Raw genomic sequence first — 17,220 nt, forward strand, 5'->3', positions numbered from 1 at the left:
TCGATACAATTTGAAACGAGATTCGTCCGACCAGTCAACATCTTGTCAGTCACTAACAGGCGAACGTCAGTGTTGACAGGTCAGGCGAGGTGTATAGCATTGTGTCGTGCAGTCATCAAGGGTACACCAATGGACCCTCGGCTCCGAAAGCCTGTAACGATGCTGTTTCGTTGACTGGTTCGCACGCTAACACTTGTTGATGGCACAGCATTGAAATCTGCAGCAATCTGCGTAAGGGTTGCACTTCTGTCACGTTCAACGACTCTCTTCAGTCGTCGTTGGTCCCGTTCTTGCAATATCTTCTTTCTGACCGCAGCCATGTCGGAGATTTGATATTTTACCGTATTCCTTATATTCACGGTACACTCTGAAATAGGCGTACGAGAAAATCTCCGCTTCATCGTTACCTCGCAGATGCTGTCCCATCGCTAGTGCGCCCACTATAACACCAAGTTGAAACTCACTTAAGACTTGGTACCCTGCCATTGTTGCAACAGTAACCGATCACACAACTACTCCAGACACTTGTTGTCTTATGTAGGCGTTGCCCACCGCAGCAACGTATTCTGCCTGTTTACGTATCTCTGTATTTGGAAACGCATGCCTATAGCAGCTTCGTTGGCGCTTTAGTGTATATAAACCAGCATACAGAAGAGAGAATTGCACAAATTAACGAAGTAGTCGTAGTAAAACCTGATGAACCTTTGTTATTTAGCTAATGTCAGCAACAGTAAGAGAGTGAAAGTGGCGAGGAGAAATTTTAGTAAAGTAAATAATGTGTTTAAAACCAAGCTCCTTTAGTGTCCGAGATAGAAAAATTACAGTCAAAAACTGAGGGTGCTTAGTGAGCAATGTCGATATGAATGTTGGGCATTTTGTTTACTAGGAGACACAGGAAAGCGAATAAATGAATCAGGTAAAAGGACGGAGAGGAAGACGTAATTCTGACTTTAATAAAAACGAAATGTGAGAGTAGAATACAGCTAGCCAGTGAATGGGTGTGAACCAAGGAATTTTGTTGTTGGATTGCAAGAATCAGACCGAAATAACGAAACGACCTGATACGAAGAGGGTGAAACAAAAATTTTTTTGTAAACTGTGCTAAACAGCCTCATTGTACACTGCCTGTCAAAACAAGTGAACCACCGAGGAACGGAGGAGAAAACGAAACTTCGCAGATTGAGGGAGAGTGTGCGATGTTACTTCAGTGATTACAAAATGGAGTAAAATGTACAAAGAACTTGGCAGTAGAGGCCCAGTTATCGGTACGACGTTGCGCCTCCTCTGGCCTGAATGCGTGCACTGATTCAGTTGGGGAGGGCGCCAAACAGCCTTTGTCTTCTATCCTGAGGCCAGATAGCTCACAACTGTCGTAACTGATCCTTGATATCGTCGATGCTGGCACTGCAACGAAGTTGGCGTCCCATCTGGTTCCGCACATGTCGTATTGGGAACAGTAACGAGGGCCTTGCTGCCCACGGGAATATCTAAATATCATGCAGACACATGTCGTGTGAGGACGAGCATTGTCCTGTTGAAAAATGGTGCACCAATAATATATTATAGGTAACACATTAGGACTCAGGATGCCCGTCACGCACCACTGTGCTGTTAAAGTTCCCTCAAACACCGGCCGATGTGACCGAGCGATTCTAGGCACCTCAGTGTGGAACCGCGCTACCGCTACGGTCGCAGGTTCGAATCCTGCCTCGGGCGTGGATCGGTGTGATGTCCTTAGGTTAGTTAGGTTTCAGTAGTTCTATGTTCTAGGGGCTGATGACCTCAGATGTTAAGTCCCATAGTGCTCAGAGCCATTTGAACCATTTTTGAGTTCCCTCAAGCGCGATGGTTCCTACACCATGACCTCAGGAGTAACATCGCTATATCCAAAATGTAGTTGTCATATTCGCTGACAGTGGTCATAGCAAACCACGGTTCATCGACGAACACATTGTGTCACCATCAATCAGCAACGGCATCCTACGCATTAGCTGGTAATTTCCTAGTCTGGCTGCCGCTACTCTCTGACCAATGGCGTGGGATGACACAGAATGTTGCCAGGAGGCCATTACTTGCTTGCGGATGGCAGACGCAGATATGAAGGCGTTAGGATACGCTTAGTACTCTGCACGACGGTATGATTGGTGCATAACAGGGCGGCCATCCTTCGTTACGATCAGACGTGCTCTACTGGAACCACGATGATGAGTATGCCTGCCCTTCACGTTTCCATCGGGTCAGTGTCCATTCAAATGACCCAGAAAATTTTAATATTGCATGAATCGATCAGCCGGCGAAGTGGAGACCCCCAATCACGGGCATTTCAAGCTCCGTTAGGTATTGATAAGGCTGTCTCGCACTAATGCGGGTTTCTGTGTCCTTCACAGTGATCGATCAACGTCTGACGCCGTTCATGCCTTTTATGTGCCCCATCTCAGGCCTGGCAACAGCACTAAACACGAACAACACTTACGCATTCTGGTGACCGTTGTACCTGTTACAATGCATTGCAGTTCAAATCAGTTACACACACATACATGTACGAGTTACACTGACATCTAACCATGTCTTCTGGATGCTTTAATTTTTGCCAGGCAGTGTATTTAAAAATCATCACTAAACCACGAAAATCTATTGTAAAGTGTATTTTTTAACGGACTCCTTGTTCCGGTCAAGCAATCATTTTCAAGTCCCTACAGATTAACAAAAATATAATACATCAAAAAAAGTTTTGCATCACCTCGGTTCCAAGAGATCCAGAACCTGTACTGAAAACTGGAATAAAGATAAACGTAAACATCATCGCTGCCCTTTTTATTGCTCGTGAAAACCACACATTGCAAGTTGTACCACCATACGACGAGACCTTCACAGGTGGTGGTCTAGATTGCTGTACACACCGGTACCTCTAATACCCAGTAGCACGTCCTCTCGCACTGATACGTGCCTGTATTCGTCGTGGCACACTATCCACAAGTTCATCAACGCACTGTTGGTCAAGATTCTCCCACTCCTCAACGGCGATTCTGCGTAGATCCGTCAGAGTGGTTCGCGGGTCACATCGTCCATAAACAGTCCTTTTCAATCTATCCCAGGCATGTTCGATAGGGTTCATGTCTGGAGAAAATACTGGCTACTCTTATCGAGCGACGTCGTTATCCTGGAGGAAGTCATTCACAAGATGTGCACGATGGGTGCGCGAAAGGTCGTCCATGAAGACGAATGCCTCGCCAATATGCTGCCGATATGGTTGCACTATCCATCAGAGGACGGCATTCACTTATCGTGTAGCCATTACGGCGTCTTCTATGACCACCACCGGCGTACGTCGGCTCCACATCCCCACATAATGCCACCCCCAAGCAGCAGGGAAATTCCACTCTCTGGACGGTGTGTCTAAGGCGTTCAGCCCAAACAGGTTGCCTCCAAACACGTCTCCAACGATTATCTGGTTGAAAGCGTATGCGACACTCATCAGTGAGGAGAACGTGATGCCAATCCTGAGTGGTCCATTCGGCATGTTGTTGGGCCCATCTGCACCGCGCTGCACGGTGTCGTGGTCGCAAAGATGGACCTCGCCATGGACGTCAGGAGTGAAGCTGCTCGTCATGCAGCGTACTGCGCACAGTTTGAGTCTTAACACGACGTCCTGTGGCTGCACGAAAAGCATTATTCGACATGGTGGCGTTGCTGTCAGGGATACTCCGAGCCACAATCCATAGGTAGCGGTCATCCACTGCACTAGTAGCACTTGGGCGGTCTGAGCGAGGCATGTCATCGACAGTTCCTGCCTCCCTGTATCTCCTCCATGTCCGAACAACATCGCTTTGGTTCACTCCGAGACGCCTGGACACTTCCCTTGTTGAAAGCCCTTCCTGGCACAAAGTAACAATGCGGACGGGATCGAACCGCGGTATTGACCGTCTAGGCATAGTTGAACTGCAGACAACAGGAGCCGTGTACCTCCTTCCTGGTGGAACGACTGGAACTGATCGGCTGTCGGACACCCTTTGCCTAATAGGGGCTGCTCATGCATGGTTGCTTACATCTTTGGGCGCGTTTAGTCAAATCTCTGAACAGTTAAGGGACTGTGTCTCTGATACAATATCCACAGTCAGCGTCTATCTTCAGGAGTTCTGTGACCGTTTGGGACTGCACAGGTAGCATCTACGAAAGCTTCCACTAACATCTGATCAGACGACATACTTCATACCATTAATCACCCAAACCAACCATCAGTAGAAAACAAAAAATGAATCAAGTATATACACTCCTGGAAATGGAAAAAAGAACACATTGATACCGGTGTGTCAGACCCACCATACTTGCTCCGGACACTGCGAGAGGGCTGTACAAGCAATGATCACACGCACGGCACAGCGGACACGCCAGGAACCGCGGTGTTGGCCGTCGAATGGCGCTAGCTGCGCAGCATTTGTGCACCGCCGCCATCAGTGTCAGCCAGTTTGCCGTGGCATACGGAGCTCCATCGCAGTCTTTAACACTGGTAGCATGCCGCGACAGCGTGGACGTGAACCGTATGTGCAGTTGACGGACTTTGAGCGAGGGCGTATAGTGGGCATGCGGGAGGCCGGGTGGACGTACCGCCGAATTGCTCAACACGTGGGGAGTGAGGTCTCCACAGTACATCGATGTTGTCGCCAGTGGTCGGCGGAAGGTGCACGTGCCCGTCGACCTGGGACCGGACCGCAGCGACGCACGGATGCACGCCAAGACCGTAGGATCCTACGCAGTGCCGTAGGGGACCGCACCGCCACTTGCCAGCAAATTAGGGACACTGTTGCTCCTGGGGTATCGGCGAGGACCATTCGCAACCGTCTCCATGAAGCTGGGCTACGGTCCCGCACACCGTTAGGCCGTCTTCCGCTCACGCCCCAACATCGTGCAGCCCGCCTGCAGTGGTGTCGCGACAGGCGTGAATGGAGGGACGAATGTAGACGTGTGGTCTTTAGCGATGAGAGTCGCTTCTGCCTCGGTGCCAATGATGGTCGTATGCGTGTTTGGCGCCGTGAAGGTGAGCGCCACAATCAGGACTGCATACGACCGAGGCACACAGGGCCAACACCCGGCATCATGGTGTGGGGAGCGATCTCCTACACTGGCCGTACACCTCTGGTGATCGTCGAGGGGACACTGAATAGTGCACGGTACATCCAAACCGTCATCGAACCCATCGTTCTACCATTCCTAGACCGGCAAGGGAACTTGCTGTTCCAACAGGACAATGCACGTCCGCATGTATCCCGTGCCACCCAACGTGCTCTAGAAGGTGTAAGTCAACTACCCTGGCCAGCAAGATCTCCGGATCCGTCCGCCATTGAGCATGTTTGGGACTGGATGAAGCGTCATCTCACGCTGTCTGCACGTCCAGCACGAACGCTGGTCCAACTGAGGCGCCAGGTGGAAATGGCATGCCAAGCCGTTCCAGAGGACTACATCCAGCATCTCTACGATCGTCTGCATGGGAGAATAGCAGCCTGCATTGCTGGGAAAGGTGGATATACACTGTACTAGTGCCGACATTGTGCATGCTCTGTTGCCTGTGTCTATGTGCCTGTGGTTCTGTCAGTGTGATCATGTGATGTATCTGACCCCAGGAATGTGTCAATAAATTTTCCCCTTCCTGGGACAATGAATTTACGGTGTTCTTATTTCAATTTTCAGGAGTGTATAATCACTTAGACATTGAGGACACATAAGGATCAGTGAGGGATGTATGTTGAAATATGAAGTAACGTAGTGTGTTCATCTCTTCTCCATAGCTCAGTGGTACCACCGTTGGGAAAAACAATGTAGGTATATGCACAAGTGAAGACTTGCACGTTTATCCAAAGTAGATGAAAGTGAAAGCGAAAAGGGTGTCTCTTTCAAGTGTTATTAACAAATCAACAGCAGGTGCAACCGTTCCTCTCTGCAAGGCTGCACATTCAGATCTAGTTTCTAGGGCACACCGATATAACCTTTCCCATCGTATTCAGAACAGCACTGGTTTAAACATAAAAAAATTATACATTTTAATGTCTGTAATATTGTAAATAATCATAATTGTCCATTACTTTCCATGTCCTTGAGTCCAAAGACATAGTTAATCTTTTTGAGGCTAAATCCATTTCCTAGCTGTAGCGGTTTAAAATTTTGAAATTAGTGTTCCGTTATTTCATCAATCACTTGTGCAGTACTAGCTGATTTGGTCGTGTGATCATTATTAACTGGGGAAGTTTTGTTTACAAACACAATATCTCTGAAGTGTGGAGCGAGTTTCATTTTTCACAAAAGCCACATAAAAAAATCTATTTAACGTTGTTCGACGACGAGGGATTAAGGGATCTGTGTTAGTTCACTATTTCATTGCTGTACCAGCACAATTTCTTGTTGAATCTGACAAAAATTTTACAACACAGTGTGAATGGTCTGTAGCATCTGCGAATAGGTGTCACCACTACCTAAGGCTTTCGACCGCGCCTTGTCCGAGTCCATATCTACAAGGTTTTAATCGTATATGAACGTCCCCCGTATTCAGGCTAGTAGTCGAAGTCTACATCTAGGCCGGGTTATGTGTTTTTGGGAGTGGTTGGCAAGTTCTTGCTGTGTCCTCAGAGCACAGCGGTGTTCTCGCGAGAATGGCCTGCGGGCATCCGCCGCGACTCCGCGTCGTCTCGGCAGAGGCGGCGTTTTTGCGAGCGTGACGCAAGATCCTGGCCACGCTATTACCTGCAGGAAGCACTTATCGAAACAGCCATCTCCGTCTCCAGGAGACAACCTCGCTACGGCATGAACTTAAGCAGTCTCTCTTCAAACCTCTCGGCGGCTGTATCCACGTTCCACACCGTTTGCTAATATACCTGCCGTTGCCCCATCGCTGAAGCTGTTATTGGTACAGTGCCATAATTTTCACTAGTATGAAAAAATCAGGACTGTAATCGCGTCAACTATTTCCTGTGCATTTCCTTACATTATTCACGTAACTAGCGAATGTTTACAGCTGTCGTTTAATGAAACACTATGAACTGAATTACCGCCAGAGGCATAAGTGATATGCTGACACTGAATGCTGGCGCAAAGACATATGCTCCATTAATTTAATCTGTGGCAGATGGAGTCGAACTGTTGAACCACGCCGCTTCAGACCCTCTAAAACGCTCAACGTGTTGTGCCAAAGCTGTGGATACTGTCACGAGGAGCATACAGTATACCCCGTCCTTAACCACTAGTGCTAACTCTGATTTATAGTACACACTTCCCGTCCATGCAGTTGGGTAATTCTTCTGGAGGACTTTACACACTCTTGTATGTACCCAACAATACCTCGTTCAGCTAAACTGCTTTTCAACTCAGTTCTGGTAGTTCTAGAATATTTACTAACCCAGTTAGAAATAACATAACGATAAAATGATTGCCTAGGCTTCAGCGGCCAGAGTCAGTTAACGTGAAAGTTTTCTGGGTATGGTATTGCGTCATATTGTCATATTGTAAATAACTATCACTATTGAAATCAACGTTTGGGTAGATCCAAAAAGAGGCCACTGTAACCTATGTAGAAACAATGGTTTTATCAGGAATAGTCTTTTACAATATGACACGGCAACATACCCAGAAAACTTTCATGTTAACGGAACATTAGTTCATTAAGTGAAACACAGTTGACGTTTAACGAATATGTAGTGATAAATGAAAATTTTTACCACGCTGGAATGAGAATCAAGTTTCCCGTTTGATTTTCGAGGAGCTGCCAGGCCTCACTCAAGCGTTCTTTGTTTGTCAGGTTTGATTTCCGGCAGGCACTGCCAGATGTTCTTACTCGGGACAGACGGGACTAGGACCACAGGTGCAACACCCAATCTAACTGAATAGGCGAACGAGGTGCTTCAAGTAAGGTGTTTTGCTCTGTAACTTACAAAACAAATGAAAGGATTGTTTATTTAGATATGTAAACATAAGAACATTGCTCTTTGACCGGTATTATAAACATAGTTTGCTTAGTTATTTACCACAAAACTACAGAACGAATTACAGTTTTTTTTCAATAGAACATTTTCTCTGTCATTCAGCTACACTACTGGCCATTAAAATTGCTACACCACGAAGATGACATGCAACACACGCGAAATTTAACTGACAGGAAGAAGATGCTGTGATATGCAAATGATTAGCTTTTCAGAGCATTCCCACAAGGTAGGCGCCGGTGACGACACCTACAACGTGCTGACATGAGGAAAGTTCCGACCGATTTCTCATACGCAAAGAGCAGTAGACCAGCGTTGTCTGGTAAAACGTTGTTGTGATGCCTCATGTAAGGAGGACAAATGCGTACCATCACGTTTCCGACTTTGATAAAGGTCGGATTGTAGCCTATCGCGATTGCGGTTTATCGTATCGCGACATTGCTGAGGGTAATACGGAACGCCGTGCTGGATCCCAACGGCCTCGTATCACTAGCAGTCGAGATGACAGGCATCTTATCCTCATGGCTGTAACGGATCGTGCAGCCACGTCTCGATCCCTGAGTCAACAGATAGGGACGTTTGCAAGACAACAACCATCTGCACGAACAGTTCGACGACGTTTGCAGCAGCATGGACTATCAGTTCGGAGACCATGGCTGCGGTTACCCTTGACGCTGCATCACAGACAGGAGCGCCTGCGATGGTGTACTCAACGACGAACCTGGGTGCACGAATGGGGAAACGTCATTTTTTCGGATAAATCCAGGTTCTATTTACAGCATCATGCTGGTCGCATCCGTGTTTGGAGACATCGCGGTGAAGGCACATTGGAAGCGTGTATTCGTCATCGTCATACTGGCGTATCACCCGGCGTGATTGTATGGAGTGCCATTGGTTACACATCTCGGTCACCTCTCGTTCGCATTAACGGCACTTTGAACAATGGACGTTACATTTCAGACGTCTTACGCCTCGTGGCTCTACGCTTCATTCGATCCCTGCCAAACCCTATATTTCAGCAGGATAATGTACGACCGCATGTTGGAGGTCCTGCACGGTCCTCTCTGGATACAGAAAATGTTCGGCCGCTGCCCTGGCCAGCACATTCTCCAGATCTCTCACCAATTGAAAACGTATGGTCAATGCTGGCCGAGCAACTGGCTCGTCACAATACGCCGTTATTACGGTCAGAGGTGGTTGTTCAGGTTCTGATTTCTCAAGAGCTATGCACCTAAATTGCGTGAAAATGTAATCTCGTGTCAATTCTAGTATAATATATTTGTCCAATGTATACCCGTTTATCATGAATACCCGTTTATCATCTGCACTTCTTCTTGGTCTAGCAATTTTAATGGCCAGTAGTGTGTGTGTTTAATCCGTGTACGAATCAGCCTAATCAGATTTCTATAACTTTTCATTTGGTCGCTATAAACCTTATAAGTCATGGTGTACATAATTGCCGGTGTTCAGAAGGAGGTTCTGCTGGTCGAATGTTCATTTCAGTGACGTGTTCAAGCGAGTGCACAATTCCCTGACTGGAGAACGTAGTGGTTGATGGAGCTCTTCGACCAGAATATCATACAACATGAGCCACGGCTGTTTCATTGGCATCTTGTCAGCATTCGCCAAGCACCAGCAATATATCAGCGTACTAGTTAGTAGTGTATGCCACGTTTATTCCACATCAATATCTGTGGTAGCCCGAATCTCGCTTGTTTGTGTTTTTCGATCATCCTTGTATATGGTAGTATAGGGATACATTCCACAATCTAGGCGAACATGACTTCAGACTGTACACCGAGGAACCTTGTCTCTCCATAACACAAATATCTTTAAGCCTACATCTAGTCCACAGTTCGTTTGGAAAGCCCTCTGACACACGCAATGTGGAAAATGAGCAGTCTTTTGAACACCTAACTTAAATGAACACCTATCCGAAGACAGGCAATTATGAACAGTATGTTGCATCTACCCCTAAAACTCAGAACGTTTCTAGCTCTATAAATAAAAGTTATAGAAATATAATGGAAATCAATTTGCACACAGATGGTTCAAATACGTCAATTACATGGTATAAAAAATAATTTTCTAACTAAAGAGTTATAACTTCTTGCTGCTGCACTTGGCACAACAATACATATTAGAAAAATGGATGTATGCATATATGCATACACTGAGGTGACAGAAGATCATGGAATACCTGTGTTTTCCCGGTGAAATGCAGCAGCACGACGTGGCATAGACTCAACAACTCTCTGGAAGTCCCCTGCAGAAATACTGAGCGATGCTGTCTCTATAGCTGTCCATAATTCCGAGTGTGTTGACAGTGTAGGATTTTATGCTCGAAAGGAGATGTCGGTCATGTCTCACATATGTTTGATGGGATTCATGTCGGATGATCTGGGTGACCAAATCATTCACTCAAATTGTCACGAACGTTCTTCAAATCAGTTGTGAACAATTTTGGCACGGTGATATGGTGAATTGTCATCCACAAAAATTCCATGGTTGTTTGGGAACATGAAGTCTATGAATGGATGCAAATGGTCTCCAAGTAGCCGAACATAACTGGAGGACCCATTCCGTTCCATTATGGAGCCTCCACCAGTTTGCACAGTGCGTTGTCGACAACTTGGGTCCATAGCATTGTGGGATCTACGCCACACTCGAGCCCTACCATCAGCTCTTACCAACTGAAATCGGGACTCATCTGACCAGGCCATGGTTTTCCAGTAGTCTAGGGTCGAGCCGATGTGGTCACCAGCTCAGGAGAGGCGCTGCAGGCGATGTCATGCAGTTAGGAAAGGCACTCGCGTCGGTCGTTTACTTTCATAGAACGACAAATTTCACCGCACTTTCCTAATAGATACGTTCGTCGTACATCCCACACTGATCTCTGCGGTTATTTGATGCAAGTGTTGCTTGTCTGCCAGCACTGACAAATCTGCCCAAACGCCGCTCCTCCGGGCCGTTAGGTGAAGACCATTGGCCACTGCGACTTCCATGGTGAGAGCCAATGCCTGAAATTTGGGATTCTGTGCACGCTCATGACGCTGCGAATCTCGGAATATTGCATTCCCTAACGATTTCTGAAAAGGAATGTCCAATGTGTCTATCACCAACTATCATACCCCGTTCAAATATCGTTAATTCCCGTAGTGCGGCTATAATAACATCTGAAACCTTTTCACATGAATCACCTGAGTGCAAAAAATGGTTCAAATGGCTCTGAGCACTATGCGACTAACCTAAGGACATCACACGCATCCATGCCCGACGCAGGATTCGAACCTGCGACCGTAGCGGTCACGCGGTTCCAGACTGAAGCACCTAGAACCGCAATGCCATCCCGGCCGGCCACGTGAGTGCAAATGACAGATCTCTAAACAAGCTGCCTTTTTACACCTTGTGTACGCTATACTACCGCCATCTATACATGTGCATATTGCTAGCCCACGGCTTTGTAACCTCGGTGTATCTGTTCCACATTTTCTCCTAAACTACTGGACCGATTTCAACAAAACGTTGTATACCTATCACTTACTGTCTGGAAACAATCGCTGTGAGGATAAGCAGCACCTACCTACCCAAAAGGTTGGGGCAGCGGTGAAATAAGTCGAGTAGGCCACAACACGTAAATGACAGAATTCATTCATCCAATAAATACTTAGTGACTTGGAACATGCTTTAGACATAACTTCGAACCGTTAGAAAGTTTTTGTCGCTGACAACCTCTTCAAAATTAGGAAAGGGGAAAGTCTGTGCCTTGTTGCTGCTCGGGCAGTAAAACTCCTTCATCAGGCATGGCGTTTAAAATTAGTACTTCTTTGCTGCTAACTCAATCCGCAACTCATTTCACAGACAGTATTTGCATGTGTCGCTGCATGTATCTACAAAATTACATCATTGTGTGACACATAGTTCAGAAAATATGACGTCATGAACATTGAGTTGCATGGAAACGCAAGTGTAGGGCAAAATTCGCTAGAGATACAGGTGAAATATGTATGAAGTGACTTACACACGTCATATAAAAGAGCGTATGTGGGCTAAGCCACGGCTAAAAAATTCTCCTAAGCCCCTGGATTTCTTACTTAAACTTGGTACACTTATTACTTACTATCTTGAAAGAAGTACAATAAGGGTAAAAACCAGCAATCTTGTATTGGGATAGGAGTGCTGACGTGGGCAGAGAGGGAGAGATACAGACAGAAAGACAGACAGAGAGCCAGAGAAGGGGACGAAGTGATGGAGAAACAGAAATGGTGAAAGAGGATATGAACACACGTGGGAGGACGAATTGGACAGGGAGGGGGGGATGAGGAAACTGACAGAGAAATGGAAATGGAGATGGACAGAGAGAGAGAGAGAGAGAGAGAGAGGAGAAGTAAATTGAAAGAGATAGTTGGAAGAAGCGATGAAGAAAGAGAGGGTGGTGGGGAAAAGCAGATGGACAGAGAGAGTCGCAGGAGAGGTGAACAGAAAGAGGAGGGACAAGGAGATGGGCGGGAGGACGCTGAAGGTGACCAGAGGAAGGGGGAGGCTGAGATGGACTAATAGATTTGTTATAAACTAATAACTAAATAAAGAATGGTCATAAATCCGCAGAAACACTCGAATTTGTTACGCTTACCTACCGAATTACAGTGACTGAACAAAAATATGGAGACACCGCGAAAAATGGATGCTGGAACATAAATTCATATACAAGCCAAACTTGCTGGTTCCGTTATTTATTTGATCAAGAACGGCATCTGTGCGATGTCCTCAATACGTTGCAGGTGTCAATCGTCGTTAGTACTGTGTTCTGTGTAGTTGTGAGTGTATTATGTCAGAGCTAAATGAATTCGAACATGGGAAAATTGTGGGTGCTCGTGTTATGAGTGCTTCTGTAATCAGGGGAACCAAAAGTCTGGTGTTCCATTGGACACCGTGCCCAAGATTTATACCGCATTCAGGGAAAGCGGAAAAACGCCATCCTCTTAAGTCACAACGCGGAATGAAGCTGCGTGTCGAGTGATTGTGGCAGACGGTTACTGAAGAGGGTTGTGACGAGCAATAAAAGAGTGTTAGCTGCAAAAGTCACTGCAGAACTAAATTTCGGACTCACGAATCCTGTCAGCACCCAAACAATACTAAACAGCTCAATAACCAGGAATCTGCAGGGCGAGTTAGAATTACAAAACAACTCGTCTGTGATGTCCATGCCCGTAACAGAAAATAGTGGTGCCGAAGCAATGAAAGAAAGTAGTTTGGTCGTAAGAGTATTGTTACACACTGTTTCCAACCTCTGCCCGAGTTTACGTCCCAAGTCCCGGTTCGGTGATGATTTGGCCAGCTGTATCGTGGTATTCCATGGGCCTCATGGTTACTCTGCAAAGTCGCATTACTGTCAAGAATTATGTGACCATACAATGTTTGTACCGTAATAGTGACGCTGTGTTCCAAGATGAGAGGACCTCTGTTCACACGACTCACATCGTCCACGATTGGTATTGTGAGCATGACGATGAATTGTTGCAGCTGTCCTAGGCCACCAGAGTCACCATACCTCAATATTATTTTGAAATTAGAATTGTATTAATACCTTCAGTTAGCCCCTGCAGTCGCGCTATCCTCTGTGCTCTCGGTGGCACAGATGGATTGAGCGTCTGCATGTAAGCAGGAGATCCCGGGTTTGAGTCCCGGTCGGGGCACATATTTTCACCTGTCCCCGTTGATATATATCAACGCCCGTTAGCAGCTGAAGGTTTTAAAAAATGGGTCAAATGGCTCTGATCACTATGGGACTCAACTGCTGTGGTCATTAGTCCCCTAGAACTTAGAACTACTTAAACCTAACTAACCTAAGGACATCACATACATCCATGCCCGAGACAGGATTCGAACCTGCGACCGTTGCAGTCGCACGGTTCCGGACTGCGCGCCTAGAACCGCGAGACCACCGCGGCCGGCGAAGGTTTTAATATAATTCTAACTTCGTTCCAGACAGTTGCAGGACATCAATGGCGTCTGTTCTTTTGGTCACGTCCGAAAGAACAGACACCTTATCCATATAAGTATATCAATATTATTTAGTCTTTGTCGTCTTCTTTGGAGAGAAGGGTGCGTGATCGCCCTCCATCTCTAAAGTATCCCGTTATGGGTAAAGTACGCACAACAAAAAACTTTGTGCCTGGGAAACAAGAAACAACAGGACATTATCACTACAGAGAAATACATAAGGAAGTGGGCAACAGAAAACAGTTTCATGTTGAAGGCAACTTAAAGATCGTCCTGATCTTACGAAAGAAACTCGTAAATACGACAGAGTTCTTGAAAGCGCAAATTGAGCACCCAGCCTGTCACTATTGAGAGTCAATACTGTAGGCAGGGTCGGTGTAAGACTGCACACTGATAGTGTCCAATGTCCCGGTAACATACTTGGTATAATAAGATCGCGGCACTTCCGAAGTAGAACGTCGATGTACAGGCTCGGACTCGCACGCTCCTACGAACGCTGGGCGGTGTTCTATGAAGACAGCGCGGTGGAGGAACACCCGGTAGTTATGCGGTAATCCGTGGCTTGCGTATGCAAGCTGTTCAGCGATGTGACGCCCTCAATACTGCAGCATCAATGATGGGTCCGCGCTGGCTTGCTGGCAACCCGCAGCACTCTGTAGTGTGACCTGCAGCTGGTCAATGAGGCACCATCCGTACGCTACACACATCAATCACCGTTACCTGGGGTTTCCACTTTTTTGCCGGAAGAATGGTACAAGATCTCTTCAAAAACATATAGGACCAGTATTTATCAATTCGGAGGCGACATGAATGTTACTTTTATGCCAACAGTTTCTCTATACTGTATTAGGTTCAAATGGTTCAAATGGCTCTGAGCACTATGGGACTCAACTTCTGAGGTCATTAGTCCCCTAGAACTTAGAACTAGTTAAACCTAACTAACCTAAGGACATCACACACATCCATGCCCGAGGCAGGATTCGAACCTGCGACCGTAGCGGTCTCGCGGTTCCAGACTGCAGCACCTAGAACCGCACGGCCACTTCGGCCGGCACTGTATTAGGCATGAAATGTGTAGAGTTTTCGATGTTTCCATATTTTGTCCTCCACCTGTCAATATACCAAAAGTGTGAAGCACCCATAAGGAAGGCGGGTGGGGGTGGGGGGTGGGGGTTGAGGAAGGGAAAACTTGACAAGTTCAGAGGCTATGTGGTTTTCTTTCAGTGATCACAGTAACGAGTGCAATTTACTAACAACTGGGCAGTACGAGCCGACTTATCTGTATAACGCTGCAGACCCTCTGGCATTGATGCTTGCACTGAATCGATTGCGAAGGGTGCCACACAGCCACTGTATGTTCTCCTGAGGCAAACTGGTATACAACTGTTGCACCTGAACCATTATATTCTTGATACTGGCACTGGGATAGAGTTGACGGCCGAACTGGTCCCACAGATGTTCTATTGGGGACAGATCTGGGGATCTTGACAGCCACAGGAGTACCTCATCATCACGCAGACAGTTAACAGAGATACGTGCCACGTGTGGGCGTGGATTGTGTTGAAAAATGGCTCGACCATATATTGTCGCATGAGAGCTAACACATGAGGAAACAGGATGTCCTCGACGTACTATTGTGCCGTCAGGATTCCTTCAGTCACTACCTATCACGACATAAGTGATGCTCCCCAGACCATGACGCCTGAAGTAACACCGATGCGCCTCTCTAAAACATTGGAAGAATGATAACTCTCTGTAGTTAGCCGCCATACTCACCGATGATGGAGCCGGCCGGTGTGACCTTGCGGTTCTAGCCGCTTCAGTCGGGAACCGCGTGACCGCTACGGTAGCAGATTCGAATCCTTCCTCGGGCAAGGATGTATGTGATGTCTTTAGGTTAGTTAGTTTTAAGTAGTTCTAAGTTCTATGGGACTGATGACCTCAGATGTTAAGTCCCATAGTGCTCAGAGCCATTTTTTTTTACCGATGATGGTCAACCGGGGTATGGTAGAATGGTGTTTCATCACTAGACACACCCGATGTTATTTATCAGGAGTTCATGCTCGTCCCGTCTCGGGACAAGTCTAGCCGGAGCTGTTTGTATTGTAGTGTTAACGACTGCCTATGTATATAATTCCCCAGTCCGAGAGCTGTTATTCTCCCACCAATAGTGCTGTATGATACAGAGCATTGCAAGAGTCCATTACTTGTTCTTGGGCGGCGGCGTAAATGTGATGCGGTGACTGTGTGCTTGGTGGACAATACGGCGATCGATCCTTTTGGTGGTCAGACGTGATCGATCGGAACCTTAATGACGGGTATGCCCGCTCTCAAGTTCGCATGCATTCGAACATCGATCCACTGTCACACCGAGTATATATTGCACTGGATATCGCACGATTCGATCAGCCGATCGAATGAAGACTCAGAATGAGACCCCTTTCAAATTCTTTCTGGTTCTGATAACGCTCTCTCACACGAATACGTGACATCTGGGTTCTACACTGTGATCAGCATCTAACGCTGTTCACGCCCCATACATTCGTTACCACACCTGGCAACAACACTATACGCAAACGAGACTAATTCACTATGGTGGCCGTTCTACCTGTCACAGATAACTGCAACTTTAAGCATTTACATACCCGACGATGTTTGTAGGTGTACGAAGTTGCGTTGACATCTGACTATGTCTTCTTAGTGCACTTTTTTTGTCAGGCGGTGTATTTTGTAAATCACAGAGAAAAATGTGTTATCTGAAACATACTGAATATTCCTTCTGACCGGGTAAGCCACGGTCGCCCACCAGCTCCATTCCCCAGTTGTGCTACTGCAACACACTCACGGTAAGGGCCTCTGATAGCTGTGTTACGAGATCATCAGTGGAAACTTCAGTGACAGTGGAAGTCTGAGTGGAAGCTGGCTGAGGTCGGCTAATGGTTTCAGAGTCACTTTCAGTTGAACTAATACAGAAAGTTGTTTTTAATTATTCAAGCAATATAGCCAAATAATTGAAATAGGCGAACGAAAGAACGAAAGTCTGCACTGAGAGATGAGGAAGAATGCAAAAAGAAAAAAATAAAGATATTAAGCCGACTGCTCCCGATAAGTGCTGGACGTGGTGGCCGAGCGGTTCTAGGCGCTACAGTCTGGAACCACGCAACCGCTACGGTCGCAGGTTCGAATCCTGCCTCGGGCATGGATGTGTGCGATGTCCTTAGGTTAGTTAGGTTTAAGTAGTACTAAGTCCTAG

At 46.6% G+C, this 17,220-nt stretch overlaps 1 protein-coding gene across 2 annotated transcripts in view; it reads left to right on the forward strand.

The window, feature by feature from the left end:
- Positions 1–17,220, forward strand: part of LOC126346522 (uncharacterized) — an 81,277-nt gene that overhangs the window by 14,968 nt on the left and 49,089 nt on the right. The window lies entirely within an intron of this gene.

Source organism: Schistocerca gregaria, chromosome 1 (genome assembly GCF_023897955.1).
Source record: "Schistocerca gregaria isolate iqSchGreg1 chromosome 1, iqSchGreg1.2, whole genome shotgun sequence".
Classification (NCBI taxonomy): Eukaryota; Metazoa; Arthropoda; class Insecta; order Orthoptera; family Acrididae; genus Schistocerca; species Schistocerca gregaria.